The sequence below is a fragment of the Protopterus annectens genome, chromosome 1.part1 (genome assembly GCF_019279795.1).
Source record: "Protopterus annectens isolate FY-2018-M chromosome 1.part1, PAN1.0, whole genome shotgun sequence".
NCBI lineage: Eukaryota > Metazoa > Chordata > Ceratodontiformes > Protopteridae > Protopterus > Protopterus annectens.
The window spans coordinates 1,484,489,698-1,484,517,197 of record NC_056726.1 but is presented as its reverse complement, the minus strand read 5'-3'; positions in this window follow the sequence as shown (position 1 = coordinate 1,484,517,197).

The following is a 27,500-nucleotide window of genomic DNA, read 5'->3' as shown; positions in this document are numbered from 1 at the left end:
TCAACCCCCTACCTAGCGCATTTAGCGCACACACCACAGAGCTTATTGGATGGATGTTGTCCCAATGTACATCTAAGGTGAGGAGCATCCCCAGCCCTTGTAAATACTGGCATTGGGTGATATAGTGGGTGAGAGATCCCTTAATCACACATTTACATTTGCCAGGGGTGAGGTTCAAACCTCTATCTAACAATCTTTATGGGCCATTATGTTACGCATTTACCACATGCACTACTGACCTGACATGGTTTAGGCTTGGCAACAAGTACTTGTAAGGTGGATGATATCTGCAGGACTGCTAAAGTTGGGCTCTGAGATGTGTACTGGCTGTAAATGGGGCCAAAATCTTTGAGGTACACACACAAACACATGCCAAAGATGAAATTCAAACCCATAGCTGTGTAGTTACTGCTACTACATTGTTCCACATTTATGGCACACACCACGGAGATTATAGGGCTTGTCTTTGTCCAAAGGGGTATTTCAGCATGACTGACATCAGCAGGCTTGCTAAAGTAGGGCAATGGGAGGTGTAGTGACTGTGAATGGCCTCAAAATCATTAATCTCTACACACACACACACACACACACACACACACACACACACACACACACTCACATTCACAGTTACCATGTCTGGAATTAGAACTCCCACCTAAGTAGTATATTACACTATAGCATTACACAGTTATCACATGCACCATGGAGCTTATAGGGCAAGCCCTTGTCCAAAGGTGTATTTCAAGGTGAATGACATCAACAGGCTTGCTAAAGTTGGGCAACGGGAGGTGTAGTGACTGTTAATGGCCTCAAAACCATTAATCTCCACACACACACACACACACACACACACACACACACACACACACACACACACACACACACACACACACACACACAGAGTTTCACAGTTGCCATGTTTGGGATTAGAATTCCTAAATGACTAGTATGTGATACTATAGCATTATGCAGTTATCGCATGTGCCATGGAGCTTATAGGGCTAGCCCTTATCCAAAGGGGTATTTCAAGGTGAATGACATCAGCAGGCTTGTTAAAGTAGGGCAATAGGAGGTGTAGTGACTGTGAATGGCCTCAAAATAATTAATCTCTACACACACACACACACACACACACACACACACACACACACACACACACACACACACAGAGTTTCACAGTTGCCATGTCTGGAATTAGAACTCCTACCTAACTAGTATGTTACACTATAGCATTACACAGTTATCACATGCTCCATGGAGCTTACAGGGCTAGTCCTTGTCCAAAGGGATATTTCAAGGTGAATGACATCAGCAGGCTTGCTAAAGCAGGGCAATGGGAGGTGTAGTGACTGTGGATGGCCTCAAAAACATTAATCTCTATACACATACACAGAGTTTCACCATTGCTATGTCTGGAATTAGAACTCCTAACTAACTAGGTATGTTACATTATAGCATTACAGAGTTATTGCATATGCCACAGAGCTTATAGGACTAGCCCTTCAACAAAGGTATATTTCAAGGTGAATGACATCAGCAGGCTTGCTAAAGTAAGGCAATGGGAGGTGTAGTGACTGTGAATGGCCTCAAAAGCATTAATCTGTACACACACACACACACACACACACACACACACACACACACACACACACACACACACACACACAGATGCCATGTTTGGGATTAGATCTCCTACCTGACTAGTATGTTACACTATAGCATTATGCAGTTATCTCCCATGCCACGGAAATTATGGGGCTGATAATTGGCCAGAGAGTTATTTCAAGGTGACTGACATCAGCACGAGTACTAACATGGGCTATGGGAATTGCAGTGTGTGTGAATAGGTCATAAACCATTCCTCTGGGAACACACACATAACACTCAGTCACACACAACTTTACATTTGACAAGACTGGGTATACAAATGCTAGCTGAATACTGATTTGTACTATCATGCTACACAGTTTTCACAAGCACCACAGACACTATAGGGCTGAGGGCTACCAAAAGCAAATGTGTACAGTGATTGCCATCTACACATCATGTGATATTGGCAAATTGGATGTGTGGTGTGTGGGACAGGAGTCATGATAGCAATCTCTTTGTCACTGTCTGCCTCTCTCTTCCCCACATCTCTGTGTGTGTATGTTTGACCTGTTATAGTGTGTTGGCCTTGGATATGTCTGAGTATTCCTATCCAATGTGTGTGCAAAGCATGAATGGTGTACAATGTGGTGTGTGTCCACAGACATCTGCAACTGACAGATATGTATAGTCCACTGTGTTGTCAGACATAGAAAGCATGAATGGTGTGCAATGTAGTGTGTGTGCACAGACATCTGCGACTAACAGATATGTATAGTCTACTGTGTTGTCAGACATACAAAGCATGAATGGTATGCAATGTAGTGTGTGTGCACAGACATCTGCGACTGACAGATACGTATAGTCCAGAGTGTTATCAGGCATAAAAGCATGAATGGTGTGTAATGTGGTGTGTGTGCACAGACATCTGCAACTGACAGATATGTATAGTCCACTGTGTTGTCAGACATACAAAGCATGAATGGTGTGCAATGTGGTGTGTGTGCACAGACATCTGCGACTGACAGATATGTATAGTCCACTGTGTTGTCAGACATACAAAGCATGAATGGTGTACAATGTGGTGTGTGTGTACAGTCATCTGTGACTGACACATATGTATAGTCCACTGTGTTGTCAGACATAGAAAGCATGAATGGTGTGCAATGTGGTGTGTGTGCACAGACATCTGCTACTGACAGTTATGTATAGTCCATTGTTGTTGTCAGACATGATCTTCATTTTTCTGTGTTGGAGCATGCCCAGTATAACCTTCTGTATTGAGTGTGTGAATCCTCCAGTGCAGAATTTTGTGTTCTACACCTACAGCTAGCAACCTGTTTCTGCAGGATATCTGTAGATAGGTTGACAATATGGAGTCACAATGGGCAACAGATAGTGGGGTACTGTAACTATTGCTGTCTGTGTTGCTTGTGTTACATAGTTGGTGTTAGCAGAGATATTCAGATATGTACTGTTTTACACTGTGATGTATTATGTCATCAGCTACCAACAGATATACTTATTTGCTCACAGTTATTTTCAGAGAAATACAAGATGAATGAAGCTGTGTCCAGTATTGTGGTATGCAGCTTACATATTCTTAAACACCCATGCCATTCTGGAGGGGTAGCTGCAATCATTTGCTGATGGATCTGTGTAAATGGTCCAGCACCTTGGTACTGTGGTGGCTGAGGATCCCCTGCTTGTACATCTATCGACATAAAAGAATGGCCATATCCTGCTTTGGCCATACCTCTCAGCTGTACAGATTCACCCAGGTTACCCAGAGGCAGGGCTCATATATCTGGTCAGTTCCCCTTCACATTGTGGTTAACAAGTGGATTTTTTAGCCACCCATTACTGGGTTTGCAGGCAGGGGTAGTATGGGCACACATCAGAGTTTCAGACTTCACACACTCCATGGCATCCATGCTTCTACACCCCGCCACTCTGTTATTCTATCCTCATCCTAACATTATGCAAGTGATATCTGGAAAGTATCCCTATAGCTGTCCCTTCATCCTAGTGTTATTTAGGGGTTGGTCCAACGTTCATGCAGTAGGACATGGTGGGCATGCTACTGGGATTTGTCGACATGGCCTTGCATTTGTGTTTTGTGGACTGCATTATGTTGTTATTTGGGACCCCATGAGATAACATACATTGGCAGTACAGGTGAGGCACAGACCTTTGACAGAGGACCATAGGGCATTTAGTAGTGATGCAGGCCATCTGTATAAGGCCAGTGCTCTCTGTCACTCCTACAGCCCCAGGCTTAGAGCCACTGGATTCCCCTGGGGTGACAGGGTACGCATGGGAAGTGTTAATGGCAATAGTTCCTGTCCATCTTATTCCATTTGCCTGGATGCTGGCATGGTGCTGCTTACAGCTAGGGAGGACACACCTGCACAGGACACCTCTTCAGCATGCTGCATTCTGTGGGTATTCCCATACAGAAGTGGGGGTCATGCTGTTCTCATTCCCAACAAAAGGGATATGACCTGTGATAAACTTGTGGATGATGGTGGGATGAGTTGAGTGCATGTGTGATATGGAGGCTTCTTGCAGCTGACTCACAGATATACCTGGGACATTCCCCTTATGCTGCCCTGTGCAGGGACATAGGCATTCTCTCATTACTTCATAACTGTGCCTTTTGTGGTCTGCCAGTGATTGGCCAGAATACATCAGTATTCCATACTACACAGACAACTGATATGCTGCTAACCTGTCTGTACAATTCCAAAGGTGTGTGCAGTTGATGTTACATTTTATGTACTCTCTCTAGGGTACTTCCACCTGTAGACTGTGTGTATGCTTGGGTCCACATTCATGGCATGTCCATCTTTCAGATGGTGACAGATATTGACATCTGAACAATGAGTATGGATGACTGCTGAATTGGGTCTTGCTGGGATGCATTGTGGTTGGCACTGCAGTTGTCAGAACATGGCCCTGTCATCAACAGTAGTGGCCATAGGCCACTGGGACACAACCCTCCATGCCTACATGCTGACAACTTCCACATAATGTACAACACACCACAACCTAACACACAGAGCCCTGCATATTGTACACATGCAACAATCTATCCTGTAAATTGGGCCAGCTCAGGTAATCTGTGCTCCACTGTTATTAACCCCACTCTTACATGTTACTGCCTTTCTACATAGGATTTGGGAGGGGGCACACCTGGCAACTGTAAACATTTGCTATGACTGTACTGGTATTTCAGGTACTCTGTTGGCTTCCATTTTGTTTTGTATTCTGACCTATCATGCAGACTAGAGGCATATCAGTAGAGTACAGGTCTTAGGTTTTATTGACCTACATTTCAGTTTCAGACTTCATATCCTGCAGAACTAACATGCAACTGCCTGACCTGTTGTAGTCTGTGTGTGTAGGTCTGGAGGGGGGCTGTTATCCATTGCCATCCAATTTGGGCCTGAGAGGTATGCCTTAATTTATAACTGAAATGTCATGAAATCACAAGAAATTAATGGCTGTTATTGCATGTATATTCCTATACAGTAGACAAACCTTTTTGTTTTTAATTAGAACTAGCCAGTACAAATTTATACATACATAGATAAGTAAACAGACACACATATTCCATGTGAAATTGTAGTTTCATTTATTTTACAAAATAAATAAACAAGCAAACAGACACACCGGTTCAATGTGAAGTCATGGTTTTATTTAATTGACTGCTATATAACGATCATATCTAGGCATAGATATAATTTAATAGGTTTACAGTGAATCAGTGTAAATTTCAAATAAAAGCAAGTGTGATATTTTGTTGCAAAGAGACAATTTGCTGATGAATCACAACAATGTAAGACATCTATAATACACATTCATTAGTGTAAAGAACAACATTACACATAAAACTAAAAACAAAATAAAAATGGAGAGATCCGTCTATACTTAACATAGCCACTCTGTTAAACAGCATATTTATATTTATTCATTTTACATATGTACATACATACAAATATTTCAGACATGAGCAATAATGCTGATCTTACATGCAAAGTGATATCTATAGTCTGACCTCATTTCCATTTCTTATATTTTTTCAGCTGTCATCTTGCTTGGATTCCACTTCTGAATTTTGTCAAACTGACATTCTATCAGGAAGTGGTATTCTTTATTCTATTTACAGTTTTCTGTTTGAGTCTTGCACCATGGAGCTCAGGTTTTGATTAAAAAGGGTCTGTCAGCCTCCCACTTATATGGTTATCAAACTGGAATTAATAAGTAAAGAAAAAGATAAACAGCTGAATAAAGAAATAAGGGGAATAAATAAAATTATTTCAAACAGAAAAGTTTAATTTGTAGTACCTTGGAGAGTACAGCACACATCTATTTGTTATTTTCATTACTTATTAAAGTAAACGATTATAACCCCCGGTGGTGGTGCTGCGGTAGCATTGTCGCCTCACAGTAAGATGCTGTCCGGTTCGATTCTCAGCTAGAACATCTTCTGCGTGGAGACATGCATGAATGGGCATACATTCGTTGAAGGTTGTGCGTCAGGGCTGGTAACTCGGCATGTAAAAATCAACTACCAATCATTAGTGGACCGGAGTTCCACTGTGGCGACCCCTAACCAAAAGCCGAAAGACACAAACATTAAAGTAAACAATTATATGTTTGTTTACAGGTACCTTGTTATGTGTGTATATAGTTTGTGCTCTTACAGGACAAAAACACAGTAGACGGTATTCTGAAAGGAAAAATAGTACAGTGTGTAAAGCTAAACTTTGCAGTAATGACATTCAAATGAGATGGATTATTATTTATTTTACATTTGTTGACCATGATTGTTTGACTAAGCTCACAATATTTTACAGCGGAGGCCCAGGGTGAAAAGCTCCGAATTATACAAAACAATTAAAACATTAAATAACAATTGAGATATACAAGTGGATAACAGATCTCATACAGTAGTTACAAAATTATACCACACTAAAAACAAAATGATGATAACAATAAAAGCATAGGAAGTAAACTGTTTTATAATAAAAGAAAGTTTGTAAATCTAAAGAGCAATAGGCAGTGTATTACAAAAGCTTAAAACATTACATAGAAGCTACGTACAATGGATATAAAAGTATACACACCCCTGTTAACATGCCAGGTTTTTGTGATATAAAAAATAACACTTCAATAAATCATTTCAAATCTTTTCCCACCTCTAATGGACCTATAACCTGTACAATTAAACTGAAAAACAAACAAATCTGTTAGGGGGAAAAATATAAAAAATAAAAAAAAATACAATATACTGGTTGCATAACTGTGCACACCCTTAAACTAAAACTTTGTTGTGTGTGCACACCCTTAAACTAATACTTTGTTGAAGCACCTTTTGATTTAATTACAGCATTCAATCTTGTTGGGTACACACCTGCCATCAATTAAAGAAACTCTGATTAACCCCAAATAAAGTTCAGCTGTCCTAGTAGGATTTTCCAGACATTTACTCAGTTGCTTGCTACAGCAAAAGCCATGCTCCGCAGAGAGCTTACAAAGCATCAAAGGGATCTCATTGTTGAAAGGTATCAGTCAGGAGAAGGGTACAAGAAAATGTCCACAGCATTGGATATACCATGGAACACAGTGAAGACAGTCATCAAAAAGTGGAGAAAATATGGGACAACAAGTGACGTTGCAAAGAACTGGACGTCTCTCCAAAACTGATAAAAAGACAAGACGAAAACTGGTCAGGGAGGCTGCCAAGAGACCTATTGCAACACTGAAGGAGCTGCAAGAATTTCTGGCAAGTTCTGGCTGTGTACTACATGTGACAACAATCTACCGTATTCGCCATATGTCTGGACTATGGGGTAGGGTTGCAAGACGGAAGCCTTTTCTTACACAGAAAAACATCCAGGCCTGGCTAAAATTTGCAAAACAACACATCAGGTCTCTCAAAAGCATGTGGGAAAATGTGTTATGGTCTGATGAGAGCAGGGTCCTTGGGATATAGTAAGGTTTCATTTTTAATAGATAGGTATTAAGATATTTTGCTTTGATTTTGGATGTAAGAAGGTAGGAAGGAGGGATTTTTATTTTAGGGAATAAGATATTTATTGGAAGGATAGATGCAGAGATAGCTATGGGTTTCTGAGGTTAAGAAAAGGTATGTGAGGGAGGGTTTGTGGGGGCTAGCCCTTGGTGTGCTTGTATGATCAATTTCAACAATTGGCTAAGCTTCTGGAGTCATTCAAAGGGGATCCAGTGTCTGTCAGCCTGGGACAACATGCTCGACAAGTCGCGTTGCTTCGCAAGAGATGGCTTGCACCTGTCACCTCTAGGCTTTCGAATACTGGCCAAGGCTCTTGCTGCCCCCATAGTGCCTTTTTTAGGCAAGGCTCAAAAGTCAAACCCACCTCCATAAACAGCACAATTAACAAAAAACTGAGGGTTATGCTACTCAACGCCAGGAGTTTAAATGTCAAAATGCACCCGCTCGAAGCACTCCTCAGTATGAAGAACGTCGACATCTGTGCAGTAACTGAAACCTGGTTCAAGGCTCCACAGAGCAGCCCAGCACTACCGGGCTACAACTCATACCTCACATTTCGGCCACAGAACATGGACCAAAACACAAAAGGAGGGGGTGTATCTATATTTATCAAGGATACCTACACTTCCTGGTTAGTGGTGCAGCATGATACCTCTGAGATCATCCATGTGCAACTAACATAGGGCAAATCTGCAATGCAAATTGTGGCCTGCTACAAATCACCCTCCATGACCCTGGACCACCACTCCACCTTTCTGAAGACACTGGAAAACATGAAGGTCCTACCGAACACCCTGATATTGGGCGATTTCAATTACCCTACCATTAACTAGGAAAACTACTCGAGTACAAACTCCCAGGTCCAGCGCTTCCTGGAATTCATTAACTCAAACGCCTTGGATAAGTTGGTAAACTCCCCTACCAGAGGTGAAAACATATTGGACCTGGTCATCACAAACATGGGCGACAGGTGTTCCACACCGGAGGTCAACCCGTCATTGGTTAGATCAGACCATAAACTAATCACCCAGGATGTCCACACCCCACCACCACCCCCAACTAAGGAAACCTCAGTAAAAAACTTTTCTAAAGCAAACTTTACCTTACTTAAGACAGAGGCGGTAAGTTTCACAGCCCCCACACTAAATAACGCTGCCTAAGATGCAGAAACCTTTACAAATGCACTTTATGAGCACCTACAAGGATGCATGGATCATGCCATCCCTAGCAAAACCAAGACTCACTCCTCTAAGAGAAGGAAATCAGTCTGGTGGGACCCTGCCATAAACAGGTTATACAACAAAAGGAGGAAACTAGTTCAGAAAAAAAGCAAATCCCAAGAAGGAAAGACATCCTTGATCAGTATCAGTAAGAAACTAAGGTCCCTCATAAAATCATCCAAGGCTAACTTTGAAAGAAATCAAAAGAAAAATAGCCAAGGATTCAAAAGATAACCACAAAGCCTTCTTTAGCTATGTTAAGAATCTAAGTGACAACTCACAGATATGCACTGAACTAGTGCAGAAATAGCACAAAATATACTGAACCTATTGATATTGCCAACATCCTGACAGATAGATTCAGTGCAAACGTCACCCCCTCTCACCCCTAAAAGGGCCCACAACAATACCGGAAAAGTGTAGTGTCCCAGAAATCATAGACGCACAGATGAAAACAGCCCTTTCAAAAGCCAAAAACACAGCATCAATGGGGCCAGATGGTGTCCCTGGCTGCTTCTTGCATGAACTACAGAACAAACTAACCCCCCACCTAAACACACTGTTCAACCTCAGCCTCTCCACAGGCTACATGCCCATAGAATGGTGCACAGCAATGGTTATTCCACTCCACAAAGGAGGGGCCACAACTGACCCTGGTAACTATCACCCCATAAGCCTGACTAGCCTGGTCTGCAGGGCTATGGAGCGCATCATCATGGAACTCATTAACAAAGACATTGGGAACCTCCAAACACTTGACCCGACCCAGTTCAGCTTTGTTAAGGACAGATCATGCCTACTAAACCTGGTTGACTTCTTCAAGACAGTCACCAAGGCCATAGATGAGGGAAAGGTTGTTCACACAGTCTACCTTGACCTCACCAAGGCTTTCGACACCATTCCCCACTCAGGTATTACAGAAAATCTCACCAGGCTGAACATAAACCCCTACGTCACGAGATGGGTTGCCAACTGGCTTACAGACAGAACTCACACAGTAAGAATAGCAGGCTCCAGGTCTGACTCTAAACCAGTCACAAGTGGTGTCCTGCAAGGCTCGGTCCTGGGACCCCTACTGTTTGTCATAAACATCTCAGAAGCACAGGCAAACACAGGAGGACTATGGCTAACCAAGTTCGCCGATGACTGTAAACTGGGAGCCGTAATTGACTCTACGGCTGACATGGACATCCTCCAAATGGGCCTTACTGAGACGGACAGATGGTGTCAAAGTCATGGCCTCAAGCTAAATGCCAAAAAATGCATAGTCATCCCGTTTGGGAAAAACAAAACACCCACGAATTACCACATAGGTGTAGGCCCCCTTAATACAGAAGAGGTAATAAGAGATCTGGGGACCCAGGTAGATAGTAATCTCTCCTTTCACAATCATATTGCCAAAGTAGTTAGGAAATCCTTCTACGTGGCCCATCTAATTACTAAAGGATTCGCATCTAGAAATAAAGAGGTTATAGTGCCCCTCTACTCGTCACTCATCAGACCCATCATAGAGTACAATGCCCCATTGGGGATGTACCTCACATGACACTTCCAACAGCTGGAGAGACCACAAAAGTACCTCACCAAGAGGATTACTGGCCTCAAACATATGTCCTATGCAGCCCGACTGAAAAAACTCTGGCTGTACTCACTGGTGTATCACTTAGTCAGAGATGATCTCTGCCTTACTTACAAAGCCATATCCAACTCAGAACTGATGGACATGCTCCACCTAAAGAAATCCAAGTCACTGCGAACCACACACTCTAGTGAACTAAACCTCACCACAACAATAAATAGAACATGCTGGAGGGATAGATTCCTGTCTCAGAGACTCCCCATGCTTTGGAAAAAAATTCCAAACTACATTAGGCAGAACCCCTCACTAACACTCTTCAAGAGAAACCTTGACGAGTGGATGGGTAACAGAAAATACACCCCTGGGATCACTTCATTGGCTCTGCTTGACAGAGGATCAGTTAATTAATTAAAGGGGAAGTCGAAAGCCGACACACTCTGGCTAGGCTTATAAATGCCCTTGGGCAGATAGCCCAGTACCTACCTATGAACCTAAGAAAAACAGTCAGCCAATTGAGCATACACTTGTGCACTCCATTCACATGGAAGAACACCAGCAGGGTTCAAGGTGATCAAACATGCAGGAAGATCCAGTTCACAAAAGGTAATGTTGGAAGATGAAATATGTGTCTTACAGGTTACGCCCAGGTTCTGCAAATAAAAGACAACAATGTTAGGTAAGGTAGAAGAGGTTATTTTTCAGCTATCTTTCATAAGTGATGTACTTCCATTTTCCAAATTTCTTGATGTTCTCCTATGATGTCCTTGCCCACTGCACACGAGAATCTGCCACTATGCTAAATGAGCGTGGAATGTAACTAAGCATGTGGTATATATATTTGGGGGTCCAAGCTTTAGCACTCTACTATTTTCTTCAATACAGCCCTCACCTGAAGCTGGGTAAGCAGGGTACCCTTCTCATGACAGAAAACTGTTCCTTCTTAAGTACCACTCTGTGGTAAAACTGTGTGAGTGGACTTCTGTGTTGTAGGCACAGTGTTTATTAATGTTGCAGGCATTGTACATTCTATTCTGTGGCTCCTGGTTCTTCACCTCCTGATCAGTCATAGGTTTCTCCTAATTATCATTAGCATATTCTTATTTTAACTAGCTAATTGCTCCACATAGGGCTGATAAACAACAAGCCTTGAAAAACAATCTGCTCTATTACTGATGACATATATTTTGGAGTTTGTCCCATAAGGCTCGCACTACCTTCCCATGCCTTTGGGCAGACAGCTGATTGCTTGCCAGGTGTAATGTGGCCTTCAACCTGTTTTAATCAACCTCTAACAGTAGCAAGGTGTGTGCCCTCCATTGTTTTACTGCTACGAGACATACAACTGGGCAACCTTGCATCTTCCTTCTTCTTCTTTTGGCTGCTCCCATTAGGGGTCGCCACAGCAGATCAACTGTTTCCATTTCTTCCTGTCCTCTGCATCTTGCTCTGCCACACCAACCACCTGCATGTCCTCTCTCACCACATCCATAAACCTTATTTTAGGCCTTCCTCTTTTCCTGTTACCTGGCAGCTTCATCCTTAGCATCTTTTTCCCAATATACTCTGCATCTCTCCTCAGCACATGTCCAAACCAATGTAATCTTGCCTCTCTGGCTTTGTCTCCAAACCTTCCAACCTGGGCTGACCCTCTAATATACTTATTCCTAATCCTTTCTATTGTCTCTAAACTGCTGTAGTACCCTTTTGTAAGCCACCTAATTACCTGTACTGAGGGTCTTTATTATCTGTTATTCTCATACATCCACTGATACTGTGAATGAATCTGTACCCACACTGGTTTCCAGTGCCACTCTCTTGAATTGAGCCAACTGTGAAAGCAACATAGTGTAAAATGCCCAATTATTCTTCACCTCACCCTTTTTGCTGATTGCTCCCTGCCTGACCTAAACATATGTTGTCCGATTTTGAGTTGGGAGTACCTTGTTTGCCTTCTTTTTGTATATCCAGGAAGAACTCCAACTATGTAATGGTAAATTAATGTCTGCATGTAATTACTCTTGGCCACCTGCTGCTGAGCTTGCTTCCTCTTAAGTACCTCTCCAACCAATGTTTTAGGAATATGGCAACAGTTTTCCTGAAAAAAAATGCAGTGCAGTCTGAGGGTGTGCCAACACACAAGTAAGATCTCTAAAAATGTAGATGCCTGAAGGCAAGAATACTCTTGTTACTTGATAGGTTCATTGGTGGTTACTAGGTACCGACCCAAAGGTATTTATAAGCCTAGCCGTGGGTACCCAATATAATTCTAGAGAAACCAATACAAAAGATCTAGCCTAAACTCAAGATCTTAGTTAGCAATGGCTACCCATATCTAGGAGGGTTATAGGTGAAATCCCTGACAAGGAAATTATGGTTTTCTATCCAGTCATCCAGGCTACACACAAACAGGGTCATAGAGAGCTTTGTATTATGTAAACTGGCAGTCTATTCCAGAGGAGTGGCAACCTCTGAGAGACATATCTCTTTCTCCAGCAGGCCCTATTTATATTACAGGCCAGATTAAGTTCCCTGGAGCAAGTCACCCTTATCACGTTTGAGTTGTGGATGTGCAGCATTTCCATTAGGTTTGGATCTGAGATTGATCTGCAGTCCAGGCACAAATCTTCTCTAAGTAGTCAGTACACAACTGAGTACAGTGATGGTGACTTCTATGTGTCAGTGTATGTCATGTGGTGAAGACCCTGTAATTTTCTTGGTTAGAAATCTCTGAGGTCTCTCAAGTTGCTGCAGGTGCCTGGTAAGGTACATACCAAAGGGAGCCTTGTACTCAGTTATTGGCCTGATAAGGGTTGAGTACAGGGGTGTTTTGACCTTTTTCGCTGTTGAGATGACTTCTTTTGCTCTTGAGGCAGTGGCTTTGATAATGGGGTGAGCAACATAGAATGTCTTTCTTACCACAGTAGACACATGGTGGTCAAAGTTTAGGCTGCAGTCAGCTTGCATTCCCTAGTCTCTCACTACTGAGTTGTTACGTTAGGGTATTATTATATGATAGTCTGCAGGGATATTGTTTTTACCAAAAGGGATGATAATGCATTTTTAGAACTGAGTTTAAGTCCACAGCTTTGGCATCAACCATCGATATGTGTAAGTCCCTCTTGAAGTATATTGACATTGAATGGGGATTCAGTGATTGCACCTAATTTGCAGTCACCAGCAAACTTAGCCAGGCACAGCCCCTCTTTTTTTGCCTGAACTTCTGAGAAGTATATTCCAAACAATAGGGGGCCCAGCACTGACTCCTGTGGAACTCCACTGCTGACAGTTCTGCTGGTTGAGGTAAAGTCCCCAACTTTGACTGAGTGTGATCTGTTGGTGAGCCAGTTAGCAACCCACCTGACAACATAAGGGTTGATATTCAACTGGGAGAGTTTATCAATGATGCCCGAATGTGGGACTGTGTCAAAGGCCTTTGCTAAGTCAAGGTAGGTTGTATGCACAGATTTCCCTTCATTTATGGCTCTGGTGGCATTTTTATAGGTTCATAGGTTCATAGGTAGGTACTAGACTATCGGCCCAAGGGCCTACGTAAGCCTAGCAACAAGGTTCCCTGGCTTACGCCACCCAAGAAAGTTATTTTCCTGTGCCACTGTCGAGCAGAGACACAGAAGTGATCCCCGGGTGTATTTCCTATTTCCCATCCACTCATCAAGATTTTTCTTGAAGAGTGCTAATGAAGAACTTTGCTTGACATAGATGGGTAGCCTGTTCCAGAGTATGGGAAGTCTCTGGGACAGGAATCTATCCCTCCAACATGTCCTGTTTATTGTGGTGACAAGGTTTAGGTCCACAGAGCATGTAGCTCGGAGGGATTGGGATTTCTTTAGATGTAGCATGTCCAACAGCTCTGGGTTTGACATAGCTTTATATGTTAGGCAGAGATCACCTCAGAGTAGGCGATATGCTACGGAGTAAAACTGGAGTTTTTTGAGACGGTCAGTATAAGACATTTGTCTGAGGCCAGTAATCCTCTTTGTGAGAAATTTCTGTAGCCTTTCCAGCTGCTGCAGATATCTTGTGAGGTACATTCCAAAAGGGACGTTGTACTCTATAATGGGTCTAATGAGTGTCGAGTAGTGGGGAACAATGACCTCTTTTTTCCTGGATGAGAACCCTTTTATGATGAGATGTGCCACGTAGAAGGACTTCCTGACTACTGTGGCGATGTGACTATCAAAGGAGAGACTACTGTACACCTGGGTCCCAAGGTCTCATCATACATTCAGTGTTAAGTAGATTGCTGTGTATGTGGTAGTTCATGGGTACAGAGTTTTTACCAAAGGGGATGACACTGCACTTTTTGGCATTGAGCTTGAGGCCATGGCTCTGACACCAGGCATCTGTCTCAGCGAGGCCCTTCTGTAGGATGTCAACATCATTTGGGGACTTGACTATGGCTCCTAGTTTGCAGTCATCTGTGAACTTCGTTAGCCCGAGGCCTTCTTTGTTAGCCTGTACTTCAGAGAAGTAGATAGCAAACAGGAGAGGTCCCAGGACAAAACCCTGTATTACTCCACTTGTCACTGCTTTGAGGTCAGATTTGGGAGTCTGCAACTTTTACAGTGTGGCCTCTGTCAATGAGCCAGTTGGCAACCCATCTTGTGACGTAGGGATTTATACCTAGTTTAGTGAGTTTAGCTTTAATTCCAGAATGGGGGATGGTGTTGAAAGCCTTGGCGAGGTCTACTAGGTTTAACAGGCATGACCTGTCTTTTACAAAACCAAGCTGTGTCCAATGAAAGGTTTGGGGATCACCTATGTCCTTATTTATAGGGTCAATGATGATTCTCTCCATAACATTACAGATAAGGCTGGTTAAGCTTACGGGTCTTTAATTCCTGTAGTTTGGAGTCACACTTTTAATACTCTTGTCAAGTAGCATATGACAAATGAAAAAAACTGTTACTTGTAAAACTAGCAATAAAGGGTCAGTCACACGAATGCTGTTAGGAGCAGCTATACTTTCACCTTAGTCAAAATACCTCCTGCATGTCAGTGTATGAGAGTGTGCATGTATATATGTATATATCCACCAACACACCACACATATAGGTGTGTGTACGTCTGTATACATAAACAGAGACACACAAATTCAGAAACAGATTTGTGTGTGTGTGTGTGTGTGTGTGTGTGTGTGTGTGTGTGTGTGTGTGTGTGTGCATATATATATATATATATATATATATATATATATATATATATATATATACACTTTTATGTGTGCATGTGTGTAGACATACAAATATATGTCGATCTATAAAGACATAAAGATATAAAACAAATACATTTTAAACAATCAAAGCAATAAATATGATAAACACAATGACTACTCAGAGGCTATCTTTGCTTAACATACAAGGCCATGTCAAACCCAGAGCTGTTGGACATGCTACACTTAAAGAAATCCCAATCCCTCAGAGCCACACGCTCCAGGGAGCTAAACCTTGTCATCACAATAAACAAAACATGCTGAAGGGATAGGTTTCTGACCCAGAGACTCCCCAGACTCTGGAATAGATTGCCCATACATGTCAAGCAGAGTGCCTCTTTGGTCCTCTTCAAAAGAAACCTTGACGATTGGATGAGAGAAAGGAAATTCATCCCGGGGATCACATCAGTCGCCCTGCTAGACAGGGGTCCAGAGAAGTAAATAGTGTGGGAAGAAATAGCCAGGGAATTGTTATGGCTAGGCTTGTATAGGCCCTAGGGCTGATAGCCTAGTACCAACCTATGAACCTATGAACCTATGAACATATGCATTTATTTATTTATTTAAGTTATTATCTATTTCCATCTTGATAAGGGGGTAAGTGGTCTCATCAACACAACCATCTGTGTCACAAAAGAGGCAAGTTTGAGAAAAGTTATGATAATTCCAAGGTTAAATGGTTAGAATTGCTGGAGCCATGTCAGACTCCAAACCAGTTACAAGTGGCATCCCACAAGGCTCGGTCCTGGGACCTCTCTTGTTCGGTATATATTTCTCGGAGGTACAGGCCAAAATGGAAGGACTGTAGCTGACCAAGTTCGCAGATGACTGCAAACTGGGTGCCATAATCAACTCTCCAGCCAACCCAAGCATCCACCAAAAGGGCCTCATAGAAACAGACAACTGGTGCCAGAGCCATGGCCTCAAGCTAAATGCCAAAAAGTGTATAGTTATCCCCTTTGGCAAAAACAAAGTGCCCACAAATTACCACATAGGTGTTAATCCATTAAGTACAGAAGAAGTAATTAGGGACCTGGGGACCCAAGTTGATAGAAATCTCTCATTTGACAATCACACGGCCAAAGTGGTTAGAAAAACATTTTATATAGCCCACCTAATCATGAACGGATTCACATCTAGATCAGGGGAGGTCATCGTGCCTCTTTACTCATCCCTCATCAGGCCCATAATTGAGTACAATGCCCCTTTTGGGATGTACCTTACCAGACACCTGCAGCAACTGGAAAGACCCCAAAAGTACCTCACCAAGAGGATCAAAGGGCTCAAACAGATGCCATATGCTGCCTGGTTAAAGAAACTCCAGTTCTACTCAGTGGCATACCACCTGCTCAGAGGCGATCTGTGCCTGACGTATAAAGCCATGTCCAACCCGGAATTATTGGACATGCTGCACCTCAGAAAATCCAAATCCCATCGAGCTACGCGCTCGAGAGACTTGAACCTCAGCACTGAAATAAATAGGACATGCTGGAGGGACAGATTCATAACCCAGAGGCTCCCTTCACTCTGGAATAAAATCCCAGTCCAGGTTAGGAAGAGTCCCTCATTGACTCTCTTCAAGAGGAATCTTGATGAGTGGATGGGAGATCGTAGGTTTATCCCGGGTATCACTTCTGTGTCACTGTTAGACAGAGGCACAGTATACTAACCTCGAAAAAGGGCATAGCAAAATAAATTTAAAATGGGTGGTGAAAGCCAAACACACTCTGGCTAGGCTTATAAATGCCCTAGGGCAGATAGCCTAGTATGAACCTATGAACCTATGAACAGTGAAGTATACCACTAAAACAATTATTTGCACTACATACAAAGTTTTAATAAAATATATGCATTATCCATACCTCTCAACTGTACAGATTTTTGCAGAATGTACAGATATTTGCCTCATATTTTTAGTCCGTTTTTTTCATAAAATTGAGGTTTTCTGGCAAATTAGTAGCAAATCATGTAAGACTGAAGTTAGAAAATAATGGTAGAAGTTTGAGTTTCAGACTTCATACCCTTCAGAATATTCCTACTAATGCAAAAGCTGTTATTCTAGCAACTTTCTAAGTTTGTAAGAGCAATATTTAAAAATTGCCCCTGTTTTTGGACCTTTGTCCAGATTTCTTGCTCTAACAGGTTGAGAGGTATGATTATCACATATCCAGTATATATAAATTTGACAAGATATTCAAGAATGCCTTGAATTGCAAGCCAGTCAGTAAGACACAGCAAGGCTGTGGTTTTACAAACACATGAATATAAACATAGATTACATATTGCATACATACTTATGCACACAGATAGGGGAATATAGGGGAATATAGAGTCTATGTTTGCCTCAACTTTCAAATGGTAACTGGTGTAACTCTACTACAGTCAAATATTCAGGAAAAGAGTGAAATATCCAAACATTGTACCACAGTGCAGAGAAGAAAAAAGAAAATAAATTCAGTTAAATTCAGTTGGATGGAATCAGCATTATATAGACAGTTACTGTGTGATTCCTGAAGGGTGTCAGCTAATGGGAAAATACTTTTAGTACAATAACACAATTCAATTTTAAAGTTGTCTGACATGTTTTTATTGAAACATCATAAGATTTTATTCTTCTAAAATCTTAGGACATTTGCAACTTAGATGCAACTGCCCAAAGCAATGCTGTCCTGTGAAATGATGGAAACTGTCTTGTAAATGTTCGTCTGCATTAGTACATGCACTAGTAAGCAACACTATTACTGACTATATGAAAAATAATTACCAGTGAAAGGAAAAAAAACATGTGCCAACAAGCATAAAACAAAAAAAACAAACTAAAGAAATTTTTTGTTGTTGTTGTGTCTTTCGGCTTATCCCGGTTAGGGGTCGCCACAGTGGAACTCCGGTCTGCTAATGTTTGGTAGTGGATTTTTACGTGCCGAGTTACCAGCCCTGATGCACAACCTTCAATGAAGGCACGCCCATTCACGCATGCCTCAACACAGAAGATGCTCTAGCTGAGAATTGAAAGGGACAACGTCTTGCTGTGAGGCGACAATGCTACCGCAGCACTACTACTGCGGGATACAATTGCCAAAGTTGGGATAATCATTCCACTATGTTTTAAAAAAAAAAAAAAAAAAAAGCAAATACTAAAGATGCAATTTCATTGCTGCAAAGGCTTCAGATCTGAGTGTGACTAAACAGATTCTCTGGCTGAGACTAATCCAGTCATTCATTCAGATAATCTAACAGCCTATGGGTGGGGGGAAGGAAAATACAAAAGAACAAACTGTAAACTATTAGCATTTCCTGTAATGACCATTCCCCCACTGACATTTGTGAAATCTGACCTGCAGTATGCTAACACCTTCTCTGAAGATCCTGCCTCTCTTTGAACATGTGACTTACACTGCACTAAAAAAGTAAACAAAGTACTCCAGCAAGCAACTGATTTTAGAAACAAGGTAGTTCCCCTTTAATGGTGCTTGTCTGTCACATATAACTCCTGACTCCCCTCCTCACGACACACAACCTGCCTGTACTCTCTCATACACTTCTCCCCCGCACTGCCCATGATTCTGAACTGGTGTTCCCAAGTAGTTAGACCTATCCACCTTCCAAACTGTACGCCCTGCATTGTCACCATTCCTCTATCCCCCACCCCATTCACACACATGTACTCTTACTTAGTCCTGTTGACCATCATTTCTCCCAGCTCTACAACATAATCCCACCTCCTCAGGTTCTCACCAAACTGTCCCGCAATCTCACTACAGACCACAATGTCATCTGCAAATTGCACAGTCAACAGGGGCCCCTGTCTGATCATGTCTGTCAACCTGACCCTCACCACGGCAAATGTGAAAGGACACACAGCTGACCTCTGATGTACTCCCACCTCTACCTTAAATCCACCTGTCATGTCAAAACCAGAAATCACAGCTGTCACACTAGCCTCCTACATATCCTGTGGTGTCTGACAGACTCCTCTGCCACCCCTGACCTCCACATACAATACCACAACTACTCTCCAGGCAGCATGTCATATGGGTCTGTAGGTGCACATAGACACAATGCAGCTGCATCTCAGTCTCAGTGCAGAGCTCCATCAACACTTGTGGATCAACATTACCTGGCATGAAACCATACTGCAGATCATCAATTATCACTATGTTCTCAACCTAGCTCCCACCACCCTTTACCATTACCTCATCCAGTGACCAATCAATGTGTGACGCTCTTACATGGAATAAAACCACACTGCAAATCATCAATGATCACCATGTTCTCAACCTAGCTGCCACCACCCTTTACCATTACCTCATCCTGTGACCGATCAATGTGTAACGCTCTTACCTGGCATGAAACCAAACTGCAAATCATCAATCATCACCATGTTCTCAACCTAGCTGCCATCACCCTTTAACATTACCTCATCCTGTGACCGATCAATGTGTACCGCTCTTACCAGGCATGAAACCATACTGCAAATCATCAATGATCACCATGTTCTCAACCTAGCTCCCACCACCATTTACCATTATCTCATCCTGTGACTGATCGATGTGTAACGCTCTTAACAGACATGAAACCAAACTGCAAATCATCAATGATCACCATGTTCTCAACCTAGCTGCCATCACCCTTTAACATTACCACATCCTGTGACTGATCAATGTGTAATGCTCTTACCTGGCATGAAACCATACTGCAAATCATCAATCATCACCATGTTCTCAACCTAGCTGCCACCACCCTTTACCATTACTTCATCCTGTGACTGATCAATGTGTACCGATCTTACCAGGCATGAAACCATACTGCAAATCATCAATGATCACCATGTTCTCAACCTAGCTCCCACCACCCTTTACTATTACCTTATCCTGTGACTGATCAATGTTAACCCTCACTTATTACTACAGTGCTGCAGATCACCCTTGTTCAGATAAGCAGTAGCCATACATATTCGCCAACATCTGACACATCCTCTCACTTTCCAAGATTAGAGTGAACAATCCAGTTAAAATACCACTGCCAGGTCTCAGAAACACCTCCAGGCATCCACAGGTATGTCACTTGGAACAACAGCCTTTCCACTGTTAAACCCCCTCATAGCTATCCTTACATTCCCCTTGATAATCTGTTGCACCTTCTGATTAACCATACCCACCTCAGCCAACCTTCCCTACCATCCCCATTTTCATCATGGAACAGGCCATCAAAGTGACGTTTCCATATGTTATAAACACACTCCTAGCTTGTATGTTTCACCCATATTCTTTATCACCCTTTTGTGCTGCACATCCTCCCTAGCTATTTTGTCTGTCTAGCCAATAGCTACAGGCCCTATACACTATCCATGCTGTCCAACATTACATGCAACCACAGGCTCCACATCTGTATGTCAGACTCCACATCCATAGCCATGTCCAACACTCTCTTTGCCATGCACCTCATCTCTTTATACTCATGTCTACTCTCCACATCTGTCTGTCAATCCCACTTCTCTTTTGACAATACCTTTCTCTGCCTACTCCCCTGTACTTCTTCATTCCAGTACCACGTGTGTAGGAGCAGTCACCATCTGGGCAGCATGTCAACCTGTGTCTGACTGAGCATAGTAGGTCACAGGTGCATTAATGCAATGCTGAGTATAAGTACAAACAGGATACATACTCAGCATTACAGTAGGTCACAGATTTATTAATGTAATGCTGAGTATGAATACAAACAGGATACATACTCAGCATTACATTAGGTCACAGATGCATTAATGTAATGCTAAGTATGAGTACAAATTGGGCACATCCATTGAGGGCAATTGGAAGGTCATCCACACATATACCTGCAGTCTCACAGGTAACTATCCAAGCCACCCTGTAATGGAGGTCAGCCACAGCACGCGCACACACACACACACACACACACACACACACACACACACACACACACTATAGTTACAGATGACAAGCTTCGGACATGTTTAGGACAAACATCACCCCCCTGACTCAACATCAGTGTAGAAGGATATGCACACCACATGCACCCCTACCCTCACCATTAATCAGGTGAAAACTTCCTACTTACACATAATGCTATGCATGTCCATACAATTCTGCTAGGTACTGGAGTATTATTTGATGTAATGTTGTAGCTACTGATACACATTACTAGTGAGCTGTCTCTGTAAAGAACTATGGACAATGTCTGATGTCCTGTGATGTGTTTTTTCCTGTTTATGTCTTTCAGGTGTGATGCAGAGGCTTTCAGCCTATGATGTCTAGGAGACAGCAGCCATAACTGAGGCCATCCTGGAACACTACTACATCCTCTTCAGTCAGGGTCACCAAAACAAGCAGGAGAGGAAAGCCCTCTCTGGGAAGACCTCACACAGAGAGTGAACACCTTGGGGAAATGTGGCTGCATGTACGAATTGCTCAGGCACAGAGCAACTGACCAGATTCAGTGTGCATGGCAACAGGCTGCTTGCGGTGGCGAGGGACTGTTCCACTACTGGTGGGAGGCCCCATTTACAGAAATGGAGGAGCTCCTTGCCAACATGTATATATGTATGGAGATGCATTTATGTGGACAAATCTATACACAATACATACATATATATCTATATATCTGTATCTATATCTATATATATATATATATATATATATATATATATATATATATATATATATATATATATATATATATATATATATATATTTTAGAGAGATATACATTCACATGTAAATCCACAAATATGCATAGATACATATATATATATAGAAAGGTGAATACAGTGAATACATACACACACACACATATATATATATATATATATATATATATATATATATATATATATTTATATATAAATATAAATATATTTATATATAAATATAAATATATGTATATATATACATAAATATATGACAGCTGCAAATACATGCAATCTGAGGGTCAAGCTGCTGCACACTAGACGTCTACATCTGAAAATGCACTCACTGGACGTATTCCTTAAAATGGGGAACTATGACATCTGTGCTGTAACAGAGACCTGGTTAAAGGCAGCAGGAAGCACCCCTGCACTACCAGCCTATTACCCATTCTACATCTCCTAGCTGCAGAACTGTGACTGAAGCACCAAATGTGGTGGTGTTTCCATATTCATTAAGGAGGCACACACCTCCAGAGTGTTGCACAACTTAGGCATTACAGATCCTGCAGGCATAGCTAACATTGGGTAGGACAGTGGTTCAGGTTATAGCCTGCTATAGGTCCCCAAACATGTCCCAACACTCACACTCCATGTCCCTAAACACCCTGGAGGATGATATTGTCCATCCTAACACTCACATACTGGTTGACTTCAACTACCCCACCATTAACTGTGAAAGCTACTCATGTACCAATGCACATGCCCATCACATTGACCTGGTCCTTCCTAACATGGGCAACTGTTGCTTGACACCAATAGACAACTCCCCCTTGTTATATCTGAACACAAATTAATCACCTTTGTAAATCCATGACTCTCCCATGTCTCCCTGCACAGGTAACCAGCATGAAAAGCCTTTCCAATGCTGAATATGGCCCCATGACAACAGATGTGGCGAACCTCATGGCAGCCATGCAAATGGAGACTAGGTGCATGACAGCTAAATCAAACAACAATGCACTATGAACATGTACACAAATGCATGGATACTGCCATACCCACTACAACCAGGATCCTCACCTCCAATAAAAGGAAGCTGATCTGGTGGTCCCCTGCCATACAAACACTGTACAACAGAGGGAGGGAACTGATATGGAATAATGTGAAGTCCAAAGACTGGAAATCAACACTTATCAGCCTCAATTGAAGGTTGAGATCCCTCATCAAATACTACAAAGTTAGCTGGGAGAACAGAATTGGAGCACATTGTAAAGACAACCACAAGGTCTCATATAGTTATGTTAAGAATCTCCATGGCAATAGCAAGATTTGTTCTGAGCTACTAGACAATGGAACTTCCCAGACTGAGCCATAAAATACTGCCAATATATCGGCTGGCATCTTGAGTGCAAACATTACTCCTCACCCCCCCAAAAGGATCAATCACAATACCAGTACACCACCAGGCACCCAGTATTACTGCAGCACAGGTTAAAACACCACTGTCCAAGGCCAAGAATACAGCTTCTATGGGACCTGAGAAAATCCCTGTCTGTGTTCTACATGAACTATAGAGTGACCTGGCACCTTACCTGTGTGCCCTGTTCAAGCACAGCCTCACCTCAGGCTTTGTCCCTACTGAATTATACACTGCTACAGCCACCCCTCCCCACAAATGAGGTGTAACTACAGACCCTGGGAAATACCACCCCAACTGCCTAACAAGTCTGTTATGCGAAGCTATGGAATGCATCATCATGCATCTAATAAACAGGGGTATGGGAATCTGCAGACTCAGGATCCCACACAGTTTACCTTTGTGAAGGGTAGGTCATACCTGCTCATTCCACCTGGTCAACTTCTTGGTGTCAGTCACCAAGGCTGTGTATGAAGGCAAGGTGACACATGCAGCCTACATTGATCTGGCCAAAGCCTTTGATAACATTCCCCACTCACTAACTAGGTGGGAACAGAGGTACAAAACACAGAGGTAGATTGGACATACTGGTGTCATACATTGAGACAGTTGCAGATGTCACTGGGTTTGTTGTAACATCCTTTATGAGGAGTATGACATTGGTAATACCCATAGATGTGTGTATTTACTGACTGACCCATATATGTATTTACTTTACTGACTGCATTCCCCAGAGTCCACAACTGATTTACCAAGGACACCAACTGTCTGGTGAACACCCAATACATAAAAGGCAGACATGTGGCCAATCTGTGGACAGCGTGCCAGTGGGGAGCTATGTCAGAGACATATCACTGTGAGTCGTGACGTCACACACTAAATGCATGTCCACACAAACCCTGTCAATCTATCAATCCACCTGTGTATAACAGCACTGATGACATAGAATCTGTTCACAAATCTGGGGATATGTCCCCCATGTTAGTTAGCTGTCTCCATATGTCCTGTCCTGTGACATATTGCTATCCACTGTATGTGAATATGTAGGCCACCGTCTCTGTAATGTCCCTCACACAGGCAAGGAAATGGGGTAAGGCCCACATTAAGGAATGTCCCATATGTTGGAACTAGCAGCAGTTTCCAGGCCCACAGCACAATACAATGTGGGCACCTACATAATGGTATGGCCGTAGCACTACCCGACATCTGCACATCTGTACAGAGGACAGATAGTAAGTAGACAGCCAACAGGTTATGCATTAGGATGAATGTTTTGCAAGACAAACGTCTGAAACTGCAAGGTATGCCATTACTACATGGCAGCAGTCCTCAATGACATGTCCAAAAAACATAGTAGTCTGCAGTTAATATCAACATATCAGATCAATATCCATTAGGAGATACATTAAAACATACAGCTCAAAACACCAAGAACAAGATACTCAGTACTCAGAGTCCAACTCTGCATGCAGGGGTGTATGGTTCCAGTACTACAATCTGTAATCTACTCTTACTTGAAAAAGCACTGTTAAAAGTACTAAAGTAATGATACAATATGTGTTAAAATATTTCTGTCAACCAGTGCACTGTAGCTGGTGTAACATGTAAGTGTGAATGCATATACCCTGGGATACTACCCATGTATGAAACAAATCCAAAGAGAAAAGATTGTAGTACTACCCATATATACCCAGGTGTCCCATACAGTATACTCACATCCCTTGCAACTGTAATGACAGCACATAGAAGCACGTTATGTACAGGAAATGAACTACACTTCTTAAAGATGTCATTACCCTGCTATTTTATCAGACTGGAATGTGATCACTGGTTACCAGGGCTGAGCTATGCTTAGCAGGTGTGAACATTGCTTCAAGATAAATGCTAAGTGGATTCGCACATTGGTAAGCGAAGCCTACATGGTGTAAGCGCTTACTTGTTTAACTGTACGTTAGCACCACTTAGCTTCGTGCATACCCATTCAAACCCATTCAAACCCACTTAAAGCCACTTTAAAGTGCCTTAATCACCCTGTCTCCATCAGCCCTTGTTCTGCTCAGCAACAAAATAAATAGCCCATGCAGGACTTGAACCCAGGACCCTGTAGCATGTAACTACTAAGCCATCTGAACTGTGAGGATGTTTGTTGGTTTTTCAAATATATCATTCAGTACACATACTGAATAGTAGTGAACAACTGCTTTGACTACTACAATTGTTTAGTACTTGTAAGTGAAATTAGTGTTGAATCAGCCATGTCCTTATATGTAAATATACACATTTCAAATTAATATGGATTCTGTAGTGTATATATATATATATATATATATATATATATATATATATATATATATATATATATATATATATATATATATATATATATATATATATATATATATATATATATATATATATATATGCATTCACTTCATATACTCGAAATGATGACATCCCAAAATTCAGCATTCCAAGTGTATGAAGCCGAAAGTTGAGAATAGCGAAAGTACATAAGCGCGAATGCGAGTATGTCGAATCTGCACTTATACAGTGATGCTAAGTTATGGGAAGTATTTTTTGGGATGTTTCTGTTCAGACTTTCAGGTGAGTGAGTGTATGTGAGTGTTTTTGCAATGTATGTATGATGTGTGTGTGTGTGCGTGTGTGCGTGTGTGTGTGTGTGTGTGTGTGTGCGCGCGCGTGAGGGACTGTAGAATGTGTGTGTCTGAGTTTTGCTTTTTTCTCTGTGCGATCTCAGAGTTAGTATATATATAAGTAGGGGGTGTGTGGGGTGCGCAGCCCCCCTACGTGGGGAGTGCAAGGGGGCTTGCCCCCCAGCTTCTGTTTAGTGTAGGTATGTGTATGTGTGGTGTTTTATAAGTTCATAGGTTCATAGGTTCATAGGTTATAGGTAGGCTGCCTAGGCCCCTTGTGCCATTGCCATTTTAAGCCTAGCCAATTGTGAATCAAATCAAACCCCTTGCCTTGTGCAGGTAAACACACCTTAACCATTATGCCATCCTCCCACCCTTTTTGTTGTGTTTCTGCTTTTTGTGGTGTAGGTGTTTTGGTTTGTGTGTGGTGTATTGTATGTGTATTCAGGTTTGTGATTTTTGGTTTTCTGGAGTTTCGGTGTTGTGATGGTGTTTCGACTTTATGCACTTGAAATGCTGAATTTCGGTGATTTTAGCATTTTGAGTATATGAAGTGAAACCATATATATATATATATATATATATATATATATATATATATATATATATATATATATATATATATGGGTTCCGTTCAGAAGCTCGAAATACTGAAATCTCGACTTTCACTATTTTGAGCCCAAGAAGCCGAATCCACATAATAGTGAAAGTTTAGAAGCGCGAAATTCAAAACTTCGAATTCCGGAGGTTTTGAATTTTGCGCTTCTAAATTTCCGCTTTGGTTACGTATTCAGGTAAGTGTGTGCTAAGGGGTTTGGGTAGGGGCTGCGGTGTGTGTCAGTGTGTTTTGTTGCTGTGATGTGTGTGTGTGTGTGTGTGTGTGTGTGTGTGTGTGTGTGTGTGTGTGTGTGTTAAGGGGTTTGGGTAGGGGCTGTGGTGTGTGTCAGTGTGTTTTGTTGCTGTGATGTGTGTGTGTGAAGAGAAAGTAGCTTGTGTGGTGGTGTTTTGTGTGTATTTGTATGTAGTGTGACCTCAGAGTGAGAATATTTAAGTAGGGGGGGTGTGGGGGGCGCAATCCCCCACATGGGGGGTGCAGGGATGCTTGCCCCTGTGCCTTCATGTAGTAGAGT